The 23871-nt window shown below is 37.8% G+C and overlaps 1 protein-coding gene across 5 annotated transcripts in view; it reads left to right on the plus strand.

Moving 5' to 3' along the window:
• The window catches only part of SYTL4 (synaptotagmin like 4), a 169523-nt gene that overhangs the window by 1607 nt on the left and 144045 nt on the right, over positions 1 to 23871 (plus strand). For all 5 annotated transcript variants that reach the window (XR_010838691.1, XM_067023651.1, XM_067023653.1 and 2 more), the window contains exons 3-6: positions 606 to 712; positions 7851 to 8006; positions 8154 to 8209; positions 9293 to 9422. The gene's annotated coding sequence lies outside the window, so the exon portion shown is untranslated. The remainder of the gene's footprint in view (positions 1 to 605; positions 713 to 7850; positions 8007 to 8153; positions 8210 to 9292; positions 9423 to 23871) is intronic.

Below are 23871 nucleotides of genomic sequence, written 5' to 3' on the forward strand. Positions count from 1 at the left end.
GGCCCTCAGAGAGCACGTGAATGTTGACAGATCCTGGTCAGTATCTGGCTATAGGTACCAATTGGCTAGCTTTCCAGAAAGAAATATCATTCCTAGGTTTTGCACTACTGCATTATCACACTGGTTCTGCACCAATATTTATACTTTCTGTGAATGTTTGAGGGTTCAGCTTTGAGGCTACTCTACAGATAATTGTCTAACCCATCAATGCTGGTTATTCTGGTCTTTCAGCTTTAGCATTTTCATTTTTTATTTCTTATGTAACTACTTCTGTTCTCAATTCATTCTCAGTGAATATATTTCCTGTATTCCTTTCCCAGAATCCTGTTCCTTCAAAGGAGGTTTAGGGTTGTTCACCTGCTCAAAGGCTGCCTCATTAAATATGTTGCTTGGTAGCAGGCCAGGAAGTTGGGTGGTCAGTTGAATTGGAGGATTTCCTTTGTTCTTGGCAGTGGCATGCTGACCTCTTGTTGCTGAATGAGGACTGTTTCCAAACCAAGCATTGGGGAAAACTGAGTGAGAGGAGGAAGTCTTTTGAGTTTTTCTCTAGGAACCACCAGTCTTGTCTGAAACTTTTGTCTATTTGGGGGCTTGTTCTGTTTCAGAACCAGAACTCTGGGAGACCATTGCCTTGGCACGTGGAATTCAGAGCCTAGCAAGATGAAGGTTGATATCACTGGATAACACTTAAACTCCAACAGTATGCTGCTAGGTGAGCATGGCTCGGTTGAGCATGTGGATAATGGCATCAGGCTGGGGTAAACAGGGTGTTGATTAAAAAGAGCTAATATCTGTGAAGGGCCGTATAGATTATAAAGCTATTTTACATAAATCTCACTTGATTCTCACAAAACCTGGGAGATGGTTTTAGTATACTATCTTTTTTTTTTTTTTTTTTTTTTTTGATACGTGGGCCTCTCACTGCTGTGGCCTCTCCCATTGCGGGGCACAGGCTCCGGACGCGCAGGCTCAGCGGCCATGGCTCACGGGCCCAGCCGCTCCGCGGCACGTGGGATCCTCCCGGACTGGGGCACGAACCCGCGTCCCCTACATCGGCAGGCGGACTCCCAACCACTGCGCCACCAGGGAAGCCCATAATGCTATCTTTTTTATTGTGGTAAAATATACATAACAAAATTTACAGTTTTAACCATTTTTAAGTGCATAGTTTGGTGGCATTAAGAATATTCAAATTGTGCAACTTTAATCACTATCCATCTCCAGAACTTTCGTATTTTCACAAACTGAAACTACATACCCATCAGACACTAATTCCCCATTCTCTCCTCCCCACAGCCCCTGGCAGCCACCATTCTATTTTGTCTCTATGAATTTGACTATGCTACATACCTCATATAAGTGGAATCGTAACACTGTTTTTCTTTTTGTGATTTGTTTATTTCACTTAGCATAATGTCTTCAAGGTTCATTTATGTTGTAGCATGTATCAGAATTTCCTTCCTTTTTAAGGCTGAATAATATTCCATTGTGTGTATATACCACATTTTGTTTATCCATTCATGCATTGATGAAAACTTGGGTTGCTTCCACCTTTTGACTATTGTGAATAATGCTGCTATGAACATGGGTGTACAAATATCTGTTTGAGTCCCTGCTTTTAATTCTTTTGGATATATACTCAGAAGTGTAATTGCTAGATTGTGTGGTAATTCTATGTTTAATTTTTTGAGAAACCATCATACTGTTTTCCACAGTGGCTGCACCATTTTACATTCCCACCAGGAATGCACAGTGGTTCCCATTTCATCCACACCAACATTTGTTATTTTCTGGTTTGTTTGTTTTTTTTTGATAATAACCACCCTAAAAAGTATGAAGTGGTATTACATTGTGGTTTTGATTTGCATTTCTGTACTATATTGGAAAAACCTACTGTTCTCCTCTCCTGTGTGTCTCCTTTACTTTCACATAGAACACTTTTGACATTTCTGGTCACCAAATACGTGGTGGGGGATTTTCCCTACAACAAGCAATTCTCTGCAACACCAGCTGGGTGTCCAGTTTAACTCAGTTCTGACACTATCTACCTGGGGATAGCATCAAATTCACAGGTTAAGGGCTCAGTCCCACAAGACTGCTTTCCAACCCCACTTATGCCAGTCGCAAGCCCAAGTTATCACCTGTGTTTTTGACCAATTGGCTATAAATCAGAGGTTCCAACGACTCCCTCCTTGGGTTCAGTTAATTTGTTAGAGTGGCTCATAGAAGTTGGGAGAACAGTTAGTTACTTTTATCAGTTTACTATAGGATATGACAAAGGATACAGTTGAACAGCCATTTGAAGAGATACATAGGGTGAGTTCTTCAAGGGTCCCAAGTGCAGGAGCTTCTGTCTCTGAAGAGTTGGGGGTGCATCATTCTCCTGGTATGTGGATGTGTTCATCCACCTAGAAGCTCTTTGAACCCTCTACTTTGGGGATTTTTATTTTTAATTTTTTGAGGAAACTCCATACTGTTTTTCATAGTGGCTGTACCAGTTTACATTTCCATCAACAGTGCACAACAGTTCCCTTTTCTCCACACCCTCACCAACACTTGTTATCTCTTGTCTTTTTGATAATAGCCATTCCAACAGATGTGAGGTGATATCTCATTGTGGTTTTTGATTTGCATTTCCCAGAAGACTAATTGTGTTGAGCACCTTTTCATGTATGTTGACCATGTGTATGTCTTCTTTGGAAAAAAGTCCATTCAGATCCTCTGCCCATTTTTTAATCGGATTGTCTGCTTTTTTCCCTTTTGAGTGTTATGAGTTCTTTATATATTTTGGATATTAACCCATTATCAGATATATGATCTGCAAATGTTTTCTCCCATGCGGTAGGTTACCTTTTCATTTTGTTGATGATTTCCTTTGCTGTACAGAAGCTTTTTGGTTTGATGTAGTCCCACTTGTTTATTTTTGATTTTGTTCCTTTACTTACTCTTTTTGATGCTATTATAAATAAAATTGTTTTCTTAATTTCCTATACAGATTGTTCATTCTTAGTGTATAGAAATGCAACTGGCTTTTGTATGTTATTTTTTTACACCTTAAACATATATATTTTTAAATTAAAAATGTGTAAAAACATTACTACAGAAACATTACCTAAGTTCAGAAATGAACTGAGTTATTATTTGTAAGTGGGTCCTTCAATATGATTTTAATATTTGGGAAAATATAAATATATTTTAGTAATTCTGATGAAATTTAGAATTCCAATATTTTGGTGTTTTTTTGTTTTTTGTTTTTGTTTTTAATTATTATTGGGGTATAATTGATTTATAATGTTGTGTTAATTTCAGGTGTACAGCAAAGTGAATCTGTTATACAAATACATATAGCCACGCTTTTTTAGATTCATTTCCCATATAGGCCATTACAGAGTGTTGACTAGAGATCCCTGTGCTGTATAGTAGATGCTCGTTAGTTACCTTATATATATATATATATATATATATATATATATATATATATATAGTGTGTATGTGTCAATCCCAATCTTCCAATTTATCTCTTCTCCCCCCTTACGCCCCAGTAACCATAAGTTTATTTTCTACATCTGTAACTCTATTTTGGTTTTGTATATAAGTTCATTTGTAGGCTTTTATTAAAATTTTAATTAATTTATTTTTAACGTATTTATTGGAGTATAATTGTGTGGCCTTTTTTAGATTCCACATATAAGCAATATCATATCATATTTGTCTCTGTCTGAGTTACTTCACTCAGTATGAGAATCTCTAGGTCCATCCATGTTGCTGCAAGTGGCATTATTTTGTTCTTTTTTATGGCTAATATTCCACTGTATATATATACCATATCTTCTTTATCCATTCATCTTTTGATGGACATTTAGGTTGCTTCCATGTCCTGGCTGTTGTGAGTAGTGCTGCAATGAATATTGCGGTGCAAGTAACTTTTCAAATTATGGTTTTCTCTGGATATATGCCCAGGAGTGGGATTGCTGGATCAAATGATAGCTCTGTTTTTAGTTTCTTAAGGAACCTATACCGTTCTCCATAGTGGATGTACTAGTTTGCATTCCTACCAACAGTGTAGGAGGGTTCCCTTTTCTCCACACCCTCTCCAGCATTTATTGTTTGTAGGTTTTTTGATGATGGCCATTCTGACTGGTGTGAAGTAATACCTCATTGTAGTTTTGATTTTCATTTCTCTAATAATTAGTGACGTTGAGCAACTTTTCATGTGCTTTTTTTTGTGTGTGTGTGTGTGGTACGTGGGCCTCTCACTGTTGTGGCCTCTCCTGTTGCGGAGCACAGGCTCCAGATGCACAGGCTCAGCAGCCATGGCTCACGGGCCCAGCTGCTCCGTGGCATGTGGGATCTTCCCGGACCGGGGCACGAACCCATGTCCCCTGTATCGGCAGGTGGATTCTCAACCACTGCACCACCAGGGAAGCCCTCATGTGCTTTTTAACCATCTGTATGTCTTCTTTGGGGAAATGTCTGTTTAGATCCTCTGCCCATTTTTTGATTGGATTGTTTGTTTTTTGATATTGAGCTTCATGAGTTATTTGTATATATTGGAGACTAATACCTTGTCAGATGCTTCATTTGCAAATACTTTCTCCCATTCTGAGGGTTTTCTTTTTGTTTTGTTTATGATTTAATTTGTGTGCAAAAACTTTTAAGTTTAATTAGGTCCCATTTGTTTACTTTTGTTATTTTGTACTCTGCAAGTTTGTTGAGTTCATTTATTAGTTCTAAGGAGTTTTCTCAGGGGGAGGAATATTTAGGCTGTTCTCCATATGAGATCATGTCATCTGCAAACAGGTAATTTTAGTTCTTCCCTTCCAATTTGGATGCCTTTTATTTAATTTTCTTGCCTAATTTCTATGGCTAAAACTTCCTTTTCGATGTTGAAAAGAGAATGTCTTAATTTCTCCCTCATTTCTGAAGGACAATTTTGCCAGATACAGAATTCTCAGTTGACATTTATTCTTTCAGCCCTATAAATATATTACCTCACTTCTTCTGGTCTCTGAGGTTTCCACTGAGAAATTTGCTGATCATCTTATTGAGGATCCCTTACACATAAGAGTAGCTTTTTCATGCTCCTTTCAAGATTCTCACTATAGCTGTTGACAGTTTGATTATAATGTATCTTGGCATAGGCCTCTTTCAGTTTATCTTACTTAGAGTTCTTTGAGATTCTTGGAATTGTGAATCCATCTTTTTCCTCAAATTTGAGAAGTTTTCAGCCCTTATTTCTTCAAGTAACCTCTCTGCTCTTCTTTTCTTTCTTTCAACCTCTGGGACTCTCATAATGCATATGTTGCTTGATTATGTCCCATTAGTCTTTTAATCTCTGTCCACTTCATTCTTTTTTGCTCCTCAGACTTGATAATTTCAAATGATAACTTCAGCTTCACTGATTGTTTCTTCTTGTTTCAGTCTATTGTTGAAGCCCTCTAGTGAATATTTTAGTTGAGTTACTATATTTTCAGCTCTAGAATTTCTTTTTTGGTCCTTTTTATAATTTTTGTTTCTTTTTTGGTATTCTCACTTAAAAAATATATTCCTTTCCTCATTCCTTTGGTTCTTTGTATTTTCCTTTAGTTCTCTGAGCATATTTAAGATAATTGTTTTAGTCTTTGTCTGGTACTTTTGGTGCCTGTGCTTTTTCAGGGACAGTTTCTGCCACTTTATTTTCTTCCTTTGAATGTGGCATATTTTCCTATTTCTTTGTATGCTTTGTGATTTTTTAAATTGAAAATTGGATATTTGAAAAAAACAGCCTTGCAGGTAGGCTGTGTGCTGGGGAAGACATTTACTAATTAGCAAGGCTTGCTCTGGGCCTTGGAATCAGCCTCATGTGAAGGCTTAAAAGTCTTCTTGGACCTTTTCTAGGCGTACATCTTGCCTAGGCCACTGTGTGTGCTTTTCCAATTCCCTTAAATACACATCTGTTTTTAAGTGTCTTAATTTCCGAAAGACTCTCACCACTGCTTCTTCTGGGAGCCATTGATGTTCTGTTGTGCTCCTCTGCCTCTAATCTCTTGCCCCAGATATTGCGAGACTGTAGTCCCTCTGCAGCTTTCTCGAGCGGCGTCCACCATTTCCTGTCTTTTCCTAGCCTGAGATCCGAGCTATACTGCTTTCCTCTTTCTGAACTCTAAGAGACCAGTACCTCTGGCAGCCCCTAGACAGATTAGAACATTACAAAAAAGGTCCGCCTTCCTCTTTCCAGTTAGAGGAAGGGAATTGACAGCCAGGCCACTGCATCTCCCAGACTGTGCTTCCGTGCACTACAGGGGAAGGAGAGGTGGGGTACAAGTAAGTAAAAATACCGTGGAATTTTCTTCCATTTCCTATGTGGCTTTTTCTTGATTAAGCTTTTGCTTGGTTGCTATAGACTGTTTTCCAGATCTCCTGTAAAGTTATTTTTTGCTAATTTCTTGTTGGTTTTTAAAAATTGTTAATGTGGGTGGGAGAATGAGAGCCTGCAGTTTCCTAGTTTACCAACTTACAGATGTCACTGAAATAAACAGTATTCTGTTTTATAAACAGAGATACCAGTGTTTAGATAGTGATTTATACAATGTTCACAATTAATGAGGACAAAAGCTGGGCTTTGATTCTATTTCTTCTTCCAGGTTTTGTGATTTTTTAAGAAATAAACTTTGTATTTTAGGATAGTTTTAGATTTACCAGAAAGTTGCAAAAATAGTACAGAGAGTTCCTATATCCACCCACTCCCTGCCCTGCACACAGTTACCCCTTTCATCAACATGTTACATTAGTATGGTACATTTGCTACGATCAGATGAACTAAAGTCCATACTTTTTTCGGATCTCCTTAGTTTTTACTTAATGTATTTTCCTGTTCTAGGATCCAATCCAGGACACCACATTAGATTGTTCTCATGTCTCCTTTGGTTCCTGTTGATTGTGACAGTTTCTCAGAATTTCTTTGTTTTGATGACCTTGACAGTATTGAGGAGTACTATTTAGGTATTTTGTAGACTGTGCCTCAATTGGGATTTGTCTGATTTTTTTTCCTCATGATGAGAATGGGGTTATGGGTGTTTGGGAGGAAGACCACAAAGGTAAAATACTATTCTTATCATATATCAAGGCTTTGATGAACTGACCAGCCTTTGCCAGCTTTTTCCTCCATAAAGTTATTTTCCCCACTTTCTATACTCTATTCGGAAGTTAGTCACTAAGTCCAGCCCACTTTCAAAAAGGGTTGGGGAAGATTAAGCTCCACTTCCTGGAGGGTGAGAATCTACATAAATTATTTAGCATTCTTCTATAAGGAAGAATTATTTATTTTGTTTCTCAAATTGTTCCAGCTTTGTTCATTAGAAACTCTTTCACATTGGACCCTATATCCCTCTGGCATGTCCCCATTGTTTTGTTCTTTGAGTACTTCCTTACTTTCTGGCACTACAAGTTGCTCATTTTGTATATTCCCTGCCACAGCCATGGGAGAACCAGCCATTTCTCCAAGGAGACCTGGTTCCTTTTAGTAAATCAGAATGTCTTCCAGAATATGAAAGATCTAGATGACTGTAATAGAACCAGTGGAAACCCATTTGGAGGGGTATGTGTGTGTAGGAGGTGGTTAACAGGAGCAAAAGAAAGAGAAATCTGGAAGGGTCATAATCCAATTCTCTTGAATGATAGTTTACTATCCATTTGGAGGCAATTTAAGAGCACAGACTAAGATACCTTGGGTTCAGATGCCAGCTCTGTCACTTTCTAAATGTGTGTCTGTGAACCTCAGTTTCCTCATCTGTAATGTGGATATAATAATCTCATGAGGTTTTGGGGATGATGATGAAGTGATTTATTTATTTATGTATTTATGTACTTAGCACACTCTGCGGCATGTGGAATTTTAGTTCCCCGACCAGGGATCGAACCTGAGCCCCCTGCAGTGGAAGCACAGAATCTTAACCACTGGACCCTCAGGAAAGTCCTGATGATTAAGTGATTTAGAACACAAGCTTTTCCACAGTGCCTTGCACATGGTAAGCATTCACATCTTAGCTATTATTCTTAGTTTCAGTTCTTGTCTGAACTAGGTACTGTAATGTCATGAACAACTGTGAGCTCTCACTTTTTAAATTTGATGCCTTTGTTATTCAACTTCCTTCTTGTTATATTTCTTTCCCTAGGAATGATTTTGGTGGGACCCAGTGCATCTTCTCATTTGAGATATCACCGAGAAGCTGTGAGTGATGTCATTGCCCTGTACTGGAGAAGCACTGGTGTGGGGGGGGTCTCTATGCAGGTGATGATTCTAGGGACCATGGGCTTGAAGTAGCAGCCTATTCCCCAGACCCCTATTCAGATCCAGTCCACTCTTGAAACTCTTTTTTTGGGGAAACTCTTGAATCAGTGTTTTTCTTCAAGGCCATGAGAAAATTGTGTTGTTCAAATATGGTATATTCATACTAAAGTGCAGTGAACTCCAAATCTGTTTTGGTTAATAGAATAAAAATTCTTTATCACCTTCCTGGCAAATTTAATGCCCCCTTGTCAGGTGAGCTCTTTAAAATGTAAGAAGAAATTGTCTTCCTTTTGATCATGTGATTCTCTTCCTAAAGGCTCTTCCTGTTTCACTGTGGATGAAGTCTAAAGTCCTCCTCCTGAACGTCAGCACCCCCTATTAGATTGCCACATTTTTTATACCCGTGAACCTTCTCCCATGACTCCCATGCCTGACATGTTTTCTCATAATTTCCTTCACTAGACTGTCATTCAAATAACTTTTTAAGCTCTGCCCAGAGTAATGTAAAGAGTGCTGATACCTCCCTATCTACTGTCTTTTGAACATTACTGTTCAGTTATTACCTAGAATGCACTGGCCTTTGGTATGTGTATGGTATAAATACTCAAAGTATTCAACGTTCGGTTGTGTTTCTATGTGTCTTCTAAATATTTGTATTAATGTTGTCTTCTCCCTAAAGAACATGTATGTAAGTACCCCAGTCAATATAGTACTAAGTATCTGCTTATTGATAATGAGGAGGAAGATAAAGATAGGTCTAGAGTATAGTCATTGACAAATTTGAATAAGGGGGCTTCTTACATCTGAGGTAGTCAGTGTCTCTGCCTTCTTAAGTCCCTTGGCTGTGATTATAGGAAATTAACTCCCAACTCAGTCCACAGCTGGGTGTTCCTTCAAGGAGATTGCTATTTCTGAGTCTTAGAGCTTGGAACCTATATTTATGGTTGGACACTTGGGACCCATAATCTCAACCAGTGTCTAATCTTCCTGTAGGGATTGACTGTTTTACATTACCATTCCTAGTTTATGCTGATGCTGCCTTCATCCATGCCTGTGATTGGAATCCTCATGCTGTACCTGCTCTGAGAAAAAAAATCTAGAGATAAATGGAGTAGCAGATCGGTGCCAAATATACTTTGAGGATAACGGGAAGGTGAGTGCAGGGGAAATATATCTTTTGAGTGACTTTCCACATATACTACCAGGCAGTGACTTTCACAAAATATCCAAAGTAAGACCAATTGTGTTGTTTACCTTTATCATCTCACTATACAAAGTACTGTTCTTATATTGAATGATTTCACTCATAGAATTTGAGTGATACATGTAGATAATTAGTTGCATGTAATTGGGTAAAGGAGGAGATTGGTAAGCAGACAAGGTCTGGAACTAGTACGGAAAGATAATAAGATGATTGAAATAAAACTATGGGACTTCAGATTTTTAATGCTCTTTAAAGATGTGGATTGCCTGCTCTAAAAGAAATTGGAGAGGAAAATGATGGGAGAAATGTTAAGTTGGAGTGAAAACTCATGAAAAATGAGTCTTCCTTATTTCCTACAAAATAAAGTGGAGAAGCATTTGTTTTTTTGTTTTTCGTCTTTTCAAAATACACGAGTGGAAAAGAGAACTTGGAAAATCTTCATAGTTATTTTCCCTCTTGCTGTGCTATGGCTGTGTCCTATTTGAAAATACTGCTGTTGTTCCTCATTTCATTTTCTTTACACCTCTTGTAGCTGAAACTGTTGCACATTGCTGACAGGGTCTTTCTTGGGCTGGTCCTTAGCTCTGAAGAAGGCTGGTTCATTGCCTGCCAAATGTTACACCAGGACACTGGAGGCATTTTGCATGTCCACCGAAATGTGGAACCTTTCCTGCAGAAGAATCTAGCTTCCTGGAAGCAGGGACATAGAAGAGAAGCAGCACTGTTAGTATCCTCAACAAATTATCAATGACAAGTGGAAATATAAAGCAACTAGGGTGTCTGTGAGGGAAGTGCTGGTGGTAGTCACTGAACTACAGTGGCAAAGGTGGGCTCAACCTGTAGAAACTCACGTTGCCATTCTCTACCAACAAGAGCACAGTAAACCATGGAAGACACAGATCTTGCATATTCAGCTAGTAAAATCCTGTGGTACCCATGTGGATCACAGAGTTCTGGATATGAACCGCCACCCCTGTCCTCTAATTGACTAGAGAGGTGAATCCAGGGGCACAAGGGTTCCATCTGTGAGTGAGCTTCCATAGTTGATTCCCTTAATTTATTAGTTCAACTCAAGTTGTAATCCCCTTGTCTTCTAGTGATATGTTTTAATTTTTTTATTTTTTTATTTTTTGCGGTACGTGGGCCTCTCACTGTTGCAGCCTCTCCCGTTGCGGAGGACAGTCTCTGGACTCGCAGGCTCAGCGGCCATGGCTTACGGGTCCAGCCACTCCGCAGCATGTGGGATCTTCCTGGACCGGGGCACGAACCCATGTCCCCTGCATCGGCAGGCAGACTCTCAACCACTGCGCCACTAGGGAAGCCCTAATTTTTTTTAAAGAAAAAACAGCTTTATTGAACTATAATTCACACTTAAAGTATACAATTCAGTGGTTTTTAGTATACTCACAGAGTTCTGGAACCATCACCACAGTCAATTTTAGAATATTTTTGTCACCTCAAAAGAAACCCTATAACCTTTAGCTATAAGCACCCCAATCCCCTATTCCCTCAAGCCCTGGGCAACCACTAATGTATATTTCATCTCTGTTTGCCTATTCTGGACATTTCATATAAATAGAATCATATAATATGTGCTCCTTTGTGACTGGCTCCTTTTACTTAGCATAATGTTTTTTTTGTGTAGCATAATGTTTTAAGGTTCGTTCATGTAGTAGCACATATTAGTACTTCATTCCATATGTATGTGAGAGAGTGTGTGTGTGTGCATGTGCATGCACGCACATTACAGCTATATTGAGACATTATTCATATAACATACAATTTACAAATGTAAAGTGAACAATTCAATGGCATATTTAGTATAATCACAGAGGTATGCAAATATCAGTCATTTTAGATAAATTTAGAACACTTGTTTTCAGTTCTTTTGGGGCATGTACCTAGGAGTGGAATTGCTAGGTCATATGGTAATTCTGTGTTTAAATTTTTGAGAAAGTGCCAAGCTTTCCAGAGTGGCTGTACCATTTTACAGTCCCGCAGGCAATGTACAAAGTTTCCACTTCCTCCACATCCTTATCAACACTTGTTCAACTTTGTTTTTTTGCTTATGACCAGCCTAGTGCGTGTGAATTGGTATCTCCTTGTGATTTTGTTTTTAATTTCTCTAATAATGCTGTTGAACATTTTTTTATTTGCTTGCTGGCCATTTGTATAACTTCTTTGGAAAATGTCTATTCAAGTCTTTTGTCCACTTTTTAATTGGGCTGTCAATATGTTGTTGAATTGTAAGAGCTCTTTATATATTCAAGATATTAGAACCTTATTAGATGCCTGATTTGCAAATATTTCCTTCCATTCTGTGGGTTTTTTTAAGACATAATTTTTTTTGTGTGTGTGGAGCAGTTTGTAGGTTCATAGACAATTCAAGAGAAAGGTACAGAGATTTCCCATGTACCTCCTGCCTCTATACATACATAGTCTCCCCCATTTTCAACATACTCCACCAGAGTGATACTTTTATTACAACTGATGAATCTGTATCAACACATCGTAATTACCCAAAGTTCATAGTTTATCTTAGTGTTCACTCTTGATGCTGTACATTCTGTGGATTTGGGCAAATGTATAATGACTTATGTCAGTCATTGTAGTATCATACAGAATATTTCCACTGCCTTAAAAAAATCCTGTGTACTCAGTACCACCACTCGCCCCACAGTCCCTGGATACCACTGATCTTTTTTACTGTTTCTACAGTTTTGCCTTTTCCAGAATGTTATATAGTTGGAATGATACAGTATATAGCCTTTTCAGTTTGTGTTCTTTGAGTAATAAGCATTTAAGGTTCTTCTATATCTTTTGATGGCTTAATAGCTCATTTCTTTTTAGCACTGAGTAATATTCCATTGTCTAGATATACCACAGTTTATTTATCCATTTACCTACTGAAGGACATCTTGTTTGTTTTCAAAAGTTTTGGCAATTGTGAATAAAGCTACTATACATACTTGTGTGCACATTTTCATGTAGACATAAATTTTCACTTCCTGTAGGTAAATACCAAGGAATGTGATTGCTGGATTATATTCAAAAAATATGTTTAGTTTTGTAAGAAACCACCAAGCTGTCTTTCAAAGTGGCTGTATGAGTTTATATTTCTACTAGCAATGAATGAGAGTTCTGCTCCTCAACATCTTTGCCACTATTTAGTGTTGTCAATGTTCTGGATTTAGGGCATTTTAATAGGTGTATAGTGATATCTCCCTGTTATTTAATTTGCAATTCCCTGATGACATATGGTGTGGGGATTCTTTTCATATGCTTATTTGCCATCTGTATATCCTCTTCAGCGAGGTGTCTGTTAAGGTGTAAGACCCATTTTTTTAACAACTTTATTGGAGTATAATTGCTTTACAATGGTGTGCTAGTTTCTGCTTTATAACAAAGTGAATCAGTTATACATATGTTCCCATATCTCTTCCCTCTTGTGTCTCTCTCCCTCCCACCCTCCCTATCCCACCGCTCTAGGTGGTCACAAAGCACCAAGCTGATCTCCCTGTGCTATGCAGCTGCTTCCCACTAACTATCTCTTTTACCTTTGGTAGTGTATATATGTCCATGCCACTCTCTCACTTTGTCACAGCTTATGCTTCTCCATCCCCATATCCTCAAGTCAATACTCGAGTAGGTCTGTGTCTTTATTGCTGGCTTACTCCTAGGTTCTTCATGACATTTTTTATCTTAGATTCCATGTATATGTGTTAGCATATGGTATTTGTCTTTCTCGTTCTGACATACTTCACTCTGTATGACAGACTCTAGGTCCATCCACTTTACTACAAATAACTCAATTTCGTTTCTTTTTATGGCTGAGTAATATTCCATTGTATATATGTGCCACATCTTCTTTATCCATTCACCTGTTGATGGACACTTAGGTTACTTCCATGTCCTGGCTATTGTAAATAGAGCTGCAATGAACATTTTGGTACATGACTCTTTTTGAATTATGGTTTTCTCAGGGTATATGCCCAGTAGTGGGATTGCTGGGTCATATGGTAGTTCTGTTTGTAGTTTTTCAAGGAACCTCCATACTGTTCTCCATAGTGGCTGTACCAATTCACATTCCCATCAGCAGTACAAGAGTGTTCCCTTTTCTCCAAACCCTCTCCAGCAATTATTTTTTGTAGATTTTTTGATGATGGCCATTCTGACTGGTGTGAGATGATATCTCATTGTAGTTTTTGTTTTGTTTTGTTTTGTTTTGTTTTGTTTGTTGGTTGTACGCGGGCCTCTCACTGTTGTGGCTTCTCCCATTGCAGAGCACAGGCTCCAGATGCACAGGCTCAGTGGCTGTGGCTCACGGGCCCAGCTGCTCTGTGGCATGTGGGATGTTCCCAGACTGGGGCACGAACCCGTGTCCCCTGCATCAGCGGGCGGATTCTCAACCACTGCGCCACCAAGGAAGCCCCTCATTGTAATTTTGATTTGCATTTCTCTAATGATAATGATGTTGAGCATTCTTTCATGTGTTTGTTGTCAATCTGTTTATCTTCTTTGGAGAAATGTCTTTTTAGGTCTTCTCCCCATTTTTGGATTGGGTTGTTTGTTTTTATGTTATTGAGCTGCATGAGCTGCTTGTAAATTGTGGAGATTAATCCTTTGTCAGTTGCTTCATTTGCAAATATTTTCACCCATTCTGAGGGTTGTCTTTGGTCTTGTTTATGGTTTCCATTGCTGTGCAAAAGCTTTAAAGCTTCATTAGGTCCCATTTGTCTATTTTTGTTTTAATTTCCATTTCTCTAGGAGGTGGGTCAAAAAGTATCTTGCTGTGATTGATGTCATAGAGTGTTCTGCCTATGTTTTCCTCTAAGAGCTTGATAGTTTCTGGCCTAACATTTAGGTCTTTAATCCATTTTGAGCTTATTTTTGTGTATGGTGTTAGGGAGTGTTCTAATTTCATACTTTTACATGTACCTGTACAGTTTTCCCAGCACCACTTATTGAAGAGGCTGTCCTTTCTCCAATGTACATTCCTGCCTCCTTTATCAAAGATAAGGTGACCATATGTGCGTGGGTTTATCTCTGGGCTTTCTATCCTGTTCCATTGATCTGTATTTCTGTTTTTGTGCTATTACCATACTGTCTTGATGACTGTAGCTTTGTAGTATAGTCTGAAGTCAGTGAGCCTGATTCCTCCAGCTCCATTTTCCTTACTCAAGATGGCTTTGGCTATTTGGGGTCTTTTGTGTTTCCATAGAAATTGTGAAAATTCTTGTTCTATTTCTGTGAAAATTGCCATTGGTAGTTTTATAGGGATTGCATTGAATCTGTAGATTGCTTTAGGTAGTAGTAATTTTCACAATGTTGATTCTTCTAATCCAAGAGCATGGTATATCTCTCCATCTATTTGTATCATCTTTAATTTCTTTCATCAGTGTCTTATAATTTTCTACATACAGGTCTTTTGTCTCCTTAGGTAGGTTTATTCCTAGATATTTTATTCCTTTTGTTGCAGTGGTAAATGGGAGTGTTTTCTTAATTTCACTTTCAGATTTTTCATCATTAGTGTATAAGAATGCCAGAGATTTCTGTGCATTAATTTTGTATCCTGCTACTTTACCAAATTCATTGATTAGCTCTAGTAGTTTTCTGGTAGCATCTTTAGGATTCTCTATGTATAGTATGATGTCATCTGCAAACAGTGACAGCTTTACTTCTTCTTTTCCGATTTGGATTCCTTATATTTACTTTTCTTCACTGATTGCTGTGGCTAGAACGTCCAAAACTAGGTTGAATAAGAATGGTGAGAGTGGGCAACCTTGTCTTGTTCCTGATCTTAGTGGAAATGGTTTCAGTTTTTCACCATTGAGGATGATGTTGGCTATGGGTTTGTCATATATGGCCTTTATTATGTTGAGGAAAGTTCCCTCTATGCCTACTTTCTGCAGGCTTTTTATCATAAATGGGTGTTGAATTTTGTCGAAAGCTTTCTCTGCATCTATTGGAGATGATCATATGTTTTTTCTCCTTCAATTTGTTAATATGGTGTATCACGTTGATTGATTTGTGTATATTGAAGAATCCTTGCATTCCTGGAATAAACCCCACTTGATCATGGTGTATGATCCTTTTAATGTGCTGTTGGATTCTGTTTGCTAGTATTTTGTTGAGGATTTTTGCATCTATGTTTATCAGTGATATTGGCCTGTAGTTTCCTTTCTTTGTGACATCTTTGTCTGGTTTTGGTATCAGGGTGATGGTGGCCTCGTAGAATAAGTTTGGGAGTGTTCCTCCCTCTGCTATATTTTGGAAGAGTTTGAGAAGGATAGGTGTTAGCTCTTCTCTAAATGTTTGATAGAATTCGCCTGTGAAGCCATCTGGTCCTGGGCTTCTGTTTGTTGGAAGATTTTTAATCACAGTTTCAATTTCAGTGCTTGTGATTGGTCTGTTCATATTTTCTGTTTCTTCCTGGTTCAGTCTTGGCAGGTTATGCATTTCTAAGAATTTGTCCATTTCTTCCAGGTTGTCCATTTTATTGGCATAGAGTTGCTTGTAGGAATCTCTCATGATCTTTTGTATTTCTGCAGTGTCAATTGTTACTTCTCCTTTTTCATTCCTAATTCTATTGATTTGAGTCTTCTCCCTTTTTTTCTTAATGAGTCTGGCTAATGGTTTATCAATTTTATTTATCTTCTCAAAGAACCAGCTTTTAGTTTTATTGATCTTTGCTATTGTTTCCTTCATTTCTTTTTCATTTATTTCTGATCTGATCTTTATGATTTCTTTCCTTCTGCTAACCTTGGGGTTTTTTGGTTCTTCCTTCTCTAATTGCTTTAGGTGCAAGGTTAGTTTGTTTATTCGAGATGTTTCCTGTTTCTTAAGGCAGGATTGTATTGCTATAAACTTCCCTCTTACAACTACTTTTGCTGCATCCCATAGGTTTTGGGTCATTGTGCCTCCATTGTCATTTGTTTCTAGGTATTTTTTGATTTCCTCTTTGATTTCTTCAGTGATCACTTCGTTATTAAGTAGTGTATTGTTTAGCCTTCATGTGTTTGTATTTTTTACATACCTTTTCCTGTAATTGATATCTAGTTTCATAGGGTTGTTGTCAGAAAAGATACTTGATTCGATTTCAGTTTTCTTAAATTTACCAAGGCTTGATTTGTGACCCAAGATATGATCTATCCTGGGGAATGTTCCATGAGCACTTGAGAAAAATGTGTATTCTGTTGTTTTTGGATGGAATGTTCTATAAATATCAATTAAGTCCATCTTGTTTAATGTATCATTTAAAGCTTGTGTTTCCTTCTTTATTTTCATTTTGGAGGATCTATCCATTGGTGAAAGTGGGGTGTTAAAGTCCCCAACTATGATTGTGTTACTGTTGATTTCCCCTTTTATGGCTGTTAGTATATGCCTTATGTATTGAGGTGCTCCTATGTTGGGTGCATAAATATTTACAATTGTTATATCTTCTTCTTGGATCAATCCCTTGATTATTATGTAATGTCCTTCTCTGTGTCTGGTAATAGTCTTTATTTTAAAGTCTATTTTGTCTGATATGAGAATTGCTACTCCAGCTTTCTTTTGCTTTCCATTTGCATGGGATATCTTTTTCCATCCCCTCACTTTCAGTCTGTATGTGTCTCTAGATCTTAAGTGGGTCTCCTGTAGACAGCATATATATGGTTCTTGTTTTTATATCCATTCAGCCAGTCAGTGTCTTTTGGTGGGAGCATTTAATCCATTTACATTGAAGGTAATTATCCATATGTATGTTCCTATTCCCATTTTCTTAATTGTTTGGAGTTTGTTATTGTAGGTCTTTTCGTTCTCTTGTGTTTCTTGACTAGAGAAGTTCTTTTAGCATTTGTTGTAAAGCTGGTTTGTTGGTGCTGAACTCTCTCAGCTTTTGCTTGTCTGTAAAGCTTTTAATTTCTCCATCAAATCTGAATGAGATCCTTGCTGGGTAGAGTAATGTTGGTTTTAGGTTTTTCTCCTTCATCACTTTAAATATGTCCTGCCACTCCCTTCTAGCTTGCAGAGTTTCTGCTGAAAGATAAGCTGTTAATGTTATGGGGATTCCCTTGTGTGTTATTTGTTGTTTTTCCCTTGCTGCTTTTAATAAGTTGTCTTTGTATTTAATTTTTGGTAGTTTGATTCATATGTGTCTTGGCATGTTTCTCCTTGGATTTATCCTGTATGGGACTCTCTGTGCTTCCTGGACGTGATTAACTATTTCCTTTTCCGTATTAGGGAAGTTTTCAACTATAATCTCTTGAAATATTTTCTCAGTCCGTTTCTTTTTCTCTCCTTCTTCTGGGACCCCTATAATTCGAATGTTGGTGTGTTTAATGTTGTCCCAGAGGTCTCTGAGAGTGTCCTCAGTTCTTTTCATTCTTTTTTCTTTATTCTGCTCTGCACTAGTTATTTCCACTATTTTATCTTCCAGGTCACTTAGACGTTCTTCTGCCTCAGTTATTCTGCTATCGATCCCTTCTAGAGTATTTTTAATTTCATTTATTGTGTTTTTCATCGTTGCTTGTTTCCTCTTTAGTTCTTCTAGGTCCTTTTTAAATGTTTCTTGCATTTTGTCTATTCTCTTTCCAAAATTTTAGATCATCTTTACTATCATTATTCTGAATTCTTTTTCAGGTAGACTGCCTATTTCCTCTTCATTTGTTAGGTCTGGTGGGTTTTTACCTTGCTCCTTCATCTGCTGTGTGTTTTTCTGTCTTTTCATTTTGCTAATCTTACTGTGTTTGGGGTCTCCTTTTTGCAGGCTGCAGGTTCGTAGTTCCCGTTGTTTTTGGTGTCTCTCCCCAGTGGCTGAAGTTGGTTCAGTGGGTTGTGTAGGCTTCCTGGTGGAGGGTACTAGTGTCTGTGTTCTGGTGGATGTAGCTGGATCTTGTCTTTCTGTTGGGCAGGTCCACGTCTGGTGGTGTGTTTTGGGGTGTCTTTGGCCTTATTATGATTTTAGGCATCCTCTCTGCTAATGGATGGGGTTGTGTTCCTGTCTTGCTAGTTGTTTTGCATAGGTTATGCAGCACTGTAGCTTGCTGGTCATTGAGTGAAGCTGGGTGTTGGTGTTGAGATGGAAATCTCTGGGAGATGTTCGCCATTTGATACTACGTGGAGCTGGGAGGTCTCTTGTGAACCAGTGTCCTGAACTTGGCTCTCCTGTGTCAGAGGCACAGCACTGACTGCTGGCTGAAGCACCAAGAGCCTTTCATCCACATGGCTCAGAATAAAAGGGAGAAAAAGTAAAAAGAAAGAAAGAGGATAAAATAAAATAAAATAAAGATAAAATAAAGTTATTAAATAAAAAGTAAGTATTAAGAAAAAAAATTTAAATAAAAAACAAACCAACAAAAAAGGATGGACAGAACCCTAGGACAAATGGTGAAAGCAAAGCTATACAGAAAAAGTCTCACACAGAAGCATACACATACACACTCACAAAAAGAGGAAAAGGGGAGAAAATAATATATCTTGCTCTCAAAGTCCACCTCCTCAATTTTGTGTGATTCGTTGTCTATTCAGGCATTCCACAGATGCAGGGTTCATCAAGTTGATTGTGGAGATTTAATCCGCTGCTCCTTAGGCTGCTGGGAGATATTTCCCTTTCTCTTCTTTGTTCGCACAGCTCCCAGGGTTCAGCTTTGTATTTGGACCCGCCTCTGCATGTAGGTCGCTGAAGTGTGTCTGTTCTTCACTCAGACAGGACGGGGTTAAAGGAGCAGCTGATTTGGGGCTTCTGACTCACTCAGGCCACGGGGAGGGAGGGGCACGAAGTGCAGGGCGAGCCTGCGGCAGCAGAGGCCAGCGAGGCGTTGCAGCAGCTTGAGGTGCGCCGTGTGTCCTCCTGGGGAAGTGGTTCCTGGATCCCGGGACCCTGGTAGTGGCGGGCTGCACAGGCTCCCGGGAGGGGAGATGTGGAGAGTGACCTGTGCTCACACACAGGCTTCTTGGTGGCAGCAGCAGCAGCCTTATCATCTCATGCCCGTCTCTGGGGTCTCCATTGATACCCGCGGCTTGCCCTCATCTTTGGAGCTCATTTAAGTAGCGCTCTTAACCCCCTCTCCTCGCGCACCAGTAAACCGAGGGAAGAAAAAGTCTCTTGCCTCTTCGGCAGCTCCAGACTTTTTCCCGGGCTCCCTCCCGACTAGCTGTGGTGCACTAACCCCTCCCGGCTGTGTTCACGTCGCCAGTCCTCTCCCTGCGATCTGACCGAAGCCCAAGCGTCAGCTTCCAGGACCCTCCCGCCCCGGCGGGTGAACGGAGAAGCCTCTCATAAGGCCCCTTTTTAAATCTAGGTACTTGTTCTCTTATTGATTTTATTTTAATCCTTCATTCTTTAATAATTAGATAGAGATCAGTTACAAAAGCATTGGCTCTTTTAACATGATTTTTTATTAAGGTATTGTTGATTTGCAATATATATAAGTTTCAAGTGTACAACATAGTGTTTCACAAGTTTTAAAGGTTATACTTCATTTATAGTTATTATAAAGTATTGACTATATTGCCTTTGCTGTGCAATATATCCTTGTAGCTTATTTATTTTATACATAGTAGTTTGTAACTTTTAATCCCCTACCCCTATCTTTCCCCTTCCCACCTCCCTCTCCCCAGTGGTAACTACTAGTTTGTTCTCTACATCTGTGAGTCTGCTCCTTTTTTTGTTATATTCACTAGTTTGTTTTATGTTTTAGATTCCACATATAAATGATATCATACAGTATTTGTCTTTGTCTCATTTATTTAACTTAGAATAATGTATTCCAAGTCCATCCATTTTGTTGTAATTGGCAAAATTTCATTCATTTTTATAGCCAAGTAGTATTCCATTGTATATGTATACCACATCTTCATTTTCCATTCGTGTATTGAAATACATTTAGGTTGCTTTCACATCTTGGCTATTGTAAATAATGCTGCTATGAATATTGCGGTGCATGTATCTTTTCGAATGAATGTTTTTGTTTTTGTTGGATATATGCCCAAGAGTGGAATTGCTGGATCATATGGTAGTTCTATTTTTGGTTTTTTGAGGAACCTCCATACTGTTTTCCCCAGTGTCTGCATCAGTATATATTCTCACTAACAGTATACCAAAAGTGTTCCCTTTTTTCCACATCTTCTCCAACATTTCTTATTTGTGTTTTTTTTTTTTTATGATAGCCATCTGACTGGCATGAGGTGATATCTGATGGTTTTGATTTGCCTTTCTCTGATGATTAACATTGTTGAGCATCTTTACATGTGCCTGTTGGCCATCTATATGTCTTCTTTGGAAAAATGTCTATTCAGCTGTTCTGCCCACTTTTTAATTGAGTTGTTTGTTTTTTTGATGTTGAGTTGTATGAGCTGTTCATACATTTTGGATATTAATCCCTTATCAGTCATATCATTTGCAAATATTTTGTCTAATTCAGTAGGTTGTCTTTTTGTTTTGCTGATGGTTTCCTTTGCTGTGCAAAAGCTTTTAAATTTAATTAGGTCCCATTTATTTATTTTTGCTTTTGTTTCCTTTACCTTAAGAGATAGATCCAAAAAAATATTGCTGCAGTTTATGTCACAGTGTTCTGCCTATGTTTTCTTTTAGGAGTTTTATGGTTTCTGGTCTTACATTTAGGTCTTTAATCTATTTTGAGTTTATTTTTGTATATGGTATAGGGAAATATTCTAATTTCCTTCTTTTACATGTAGCTGTCCAGTTTTCCCAACACTACTTATTGAAAAGATTGTCTTTTCTCCATTGTATATTCTTGCCTTCTTTGTCGTAGATTAATTGACCATAGATGTGTGGGTTTATTTCTGGGCTTTCTCTCCTGTTCCATTGATCTATATGTCTGTTTTTGTGACAGTACCATGTTGTTTTGATTACTTTATCTTTGTACTACAGTCTGATGCCAGAGAGCCTGGTACCTCCAGCTCTTTTTGTTTCTCAAGATTGTTTTGGCTATTTGAGGTCTTTTATGTATCCATACACATTTTAGAATTATTTGTTCTAGTTCTGTGAACAATGCCATTGGCATTTTGATAGGAATTGCATTGAATCTGTAGATTACTTTGGGTAGTATGGTCATTTTAACAATACTGATTCTTCAAATCTATGAACACGGTGTAGCTTTCCATCTGTTTGTGTTGTCTTCAGTTTCTTTCATCAGTGTCTTACAGTTTTCTGAGTACAGGTCTTTTACCTCCTTAGGTAGGTTTATTCCTAGGTATTTTATTCTTTTTGATGCGATAGTAAATGGGATTGTTTCCTTAATTTCTCTTTCTGATACTTCATTTTTAGTGTACAGAAATGCAACAGATTTCTGTATGTTAATTTTGTATCCTGCACCTTTACTGAATTCATTGATGAGCTCTAGTAGTTTTTTGGTGGTGTCTTTGGGATTTTTTTTCTATATAGTATCGTGTCATCTGCGGACAGTGACAGTTTTACTTCTTTTCCAATTTGGATTCCTTTTTTTCATCTGGTTGTTGTGGCTAGGACTTCAATACTCTGCCCATTTTTCAATTGGATTTTTTTTGGCTGTTGAGTTTTATGAGATCTTTATACATTTTGGATATTAGCCCCTTATCAGATATATGATTTGTAATTACTTTCTCCTATTTGGTAGGTTGCCTTTTCATTTTGGTGATGGTTTCCTTTACTGTGTAGAAGCTTTTTGGTTTGATATAGTCCCACTTGTCATTTTTGCTTTTGTTGCTTTTGCTTTTGGTGTCAAATCCAAAAAATTCTTACCAATATCAATATCAAGGAGATTACTGCCTATATTTTCTTCTAGGAGTTCTTTTTAATGATTTCAGGTTTACGTTCACATTTTTAAGTCATTTTGAGTTAATTTTTGTGTATGGTGTAAGGTAGTTGTCAAGTTTCATTCTTTTGCATGTGACTGTCCAGTTTTCCCAGTACCACTTATTGAAGAGACTGCCCTTTCCCAATTGTATATCTTAGCTCCTTTGTCATAAAGTGGCCATATATGCATGGATTTGTTTCTGGGCTCTCTACTGTGTTCCATTGATCTATGTGTCTGTTTTAATGCCAATACCATACTGTTTTGATTACTATGACTTTGTAATATAGTTTGAAATCAGGACGTGTGATGCCTCCAGCTTTGTTCTTCTTTCTCAAGATTGCTTTGACTACTTGGGGTATTTTGTGGTTCCAAAGAAATTTTAAAATTATTTGTTGTATTTCTTTGGAAAGTGCCATTGGAATTTTTATAGGTATTGCACTGAATCTGTAGATTGCTTTGGGTGGTTTGGATGTTTTAACAACATTAATTCTTCTAGTCCATGAACATGGAATATCTTTCCATTTAGTTGTTCTTCTTTCATAAATGTCTTCTAATTTTCAGTGTACAGGTCTTTCACCTCCTTGGTTAAATTTATTCTTAAGAATTTTTTTGATGCAGTCATAAAAGGGATTGTTTTCTTATTTTCTCTTTATAGTAGTTCATTATTAATGTATAGAAATGCAACATTTTCTGATTTTGTATCCTGCAACTTTACTGAATTTGTTCATTAGTTCTAAGAATTTACTGGTGGAGTCTTTAGGTTTTTCCATATATAATATATAATCTGCAAGTAGCAACAGTTTTACTATTTCATTTCTGACTGAAATGCCTTTTATTTCTTTTTCTTGCCTAATTGCTGTGGCTAGGACTTCCAAATACTATGTTGAATAAAAATGATGAGAGTGGGCATCCTTGTCTTGTTCCTAATCTTAGAGGAAGGTTTCAGTTTTTCTCCATTGAATGTGGTGTTAGCTTGGGCTTTTCATATATGGTCTCTGTTATGTTAAGGTATGTTCCCTCTATGTATACTTTGTTGAGATTTTTAAAAATCATAAATGGATGTTGAATTTTGTTATATGCTTTTTCTGCATCTGTTGAGATGTTCATATGATTTTTACCCTTCATTTTGTTAATGTGGTATATCACATTGATTAATTTGCAGATGTTGAACCATCCTTGTTTCCCTGGAATAAATTCCACTTGATCATGGTCTGTGATTCTTTTATAGGGTTGATTTCATTTTGGTAATATTTTGTTGAGGATTTTTGCATCTGTGTTCATCAGGGATATTGGCCTGTCATTTTCTTTTTGTGGTGTCCTTACCTGGTTTTGTTATGAGGATAATACTGGCCTCGTAAAATGAGTTTGAAAGTGTTTCCTTCTTTTCTGTTTTTCTTTGGAAGAGTTTGGAAGGATTGGTGTTAATTTTACTTTAAATGTTTGGTACCATTCACCAGTGAAGCCATCTGGTCCTGGACTTTTGTTTGTTGGAAGGTTTTTGAATCTGATTTAATCTCCTTACCTTGTAATCAGTCTATTCAGATTTCTTCATGATTCAGTTGTCGTAGGTTGTATCTAGGAATTTATCCATTTCTTCTGGGTTGTCCAATTTATTGGCA

The sequence above is a fragment of the Kogia breviceps genome, chromosome X (genome assembly GCF_026419965.1).
Source record: "Kogia breviceps isolate mKogBre1 chromosome X, mKogBre1 haplotype 1, whole genome shotgun sequence".
Lineage (NCBI taxonomy): Eukaryota > Metazoa > Chordata > Mammalia > Artiodactyla > Physeteridae > Kogia > Kogia breviceps.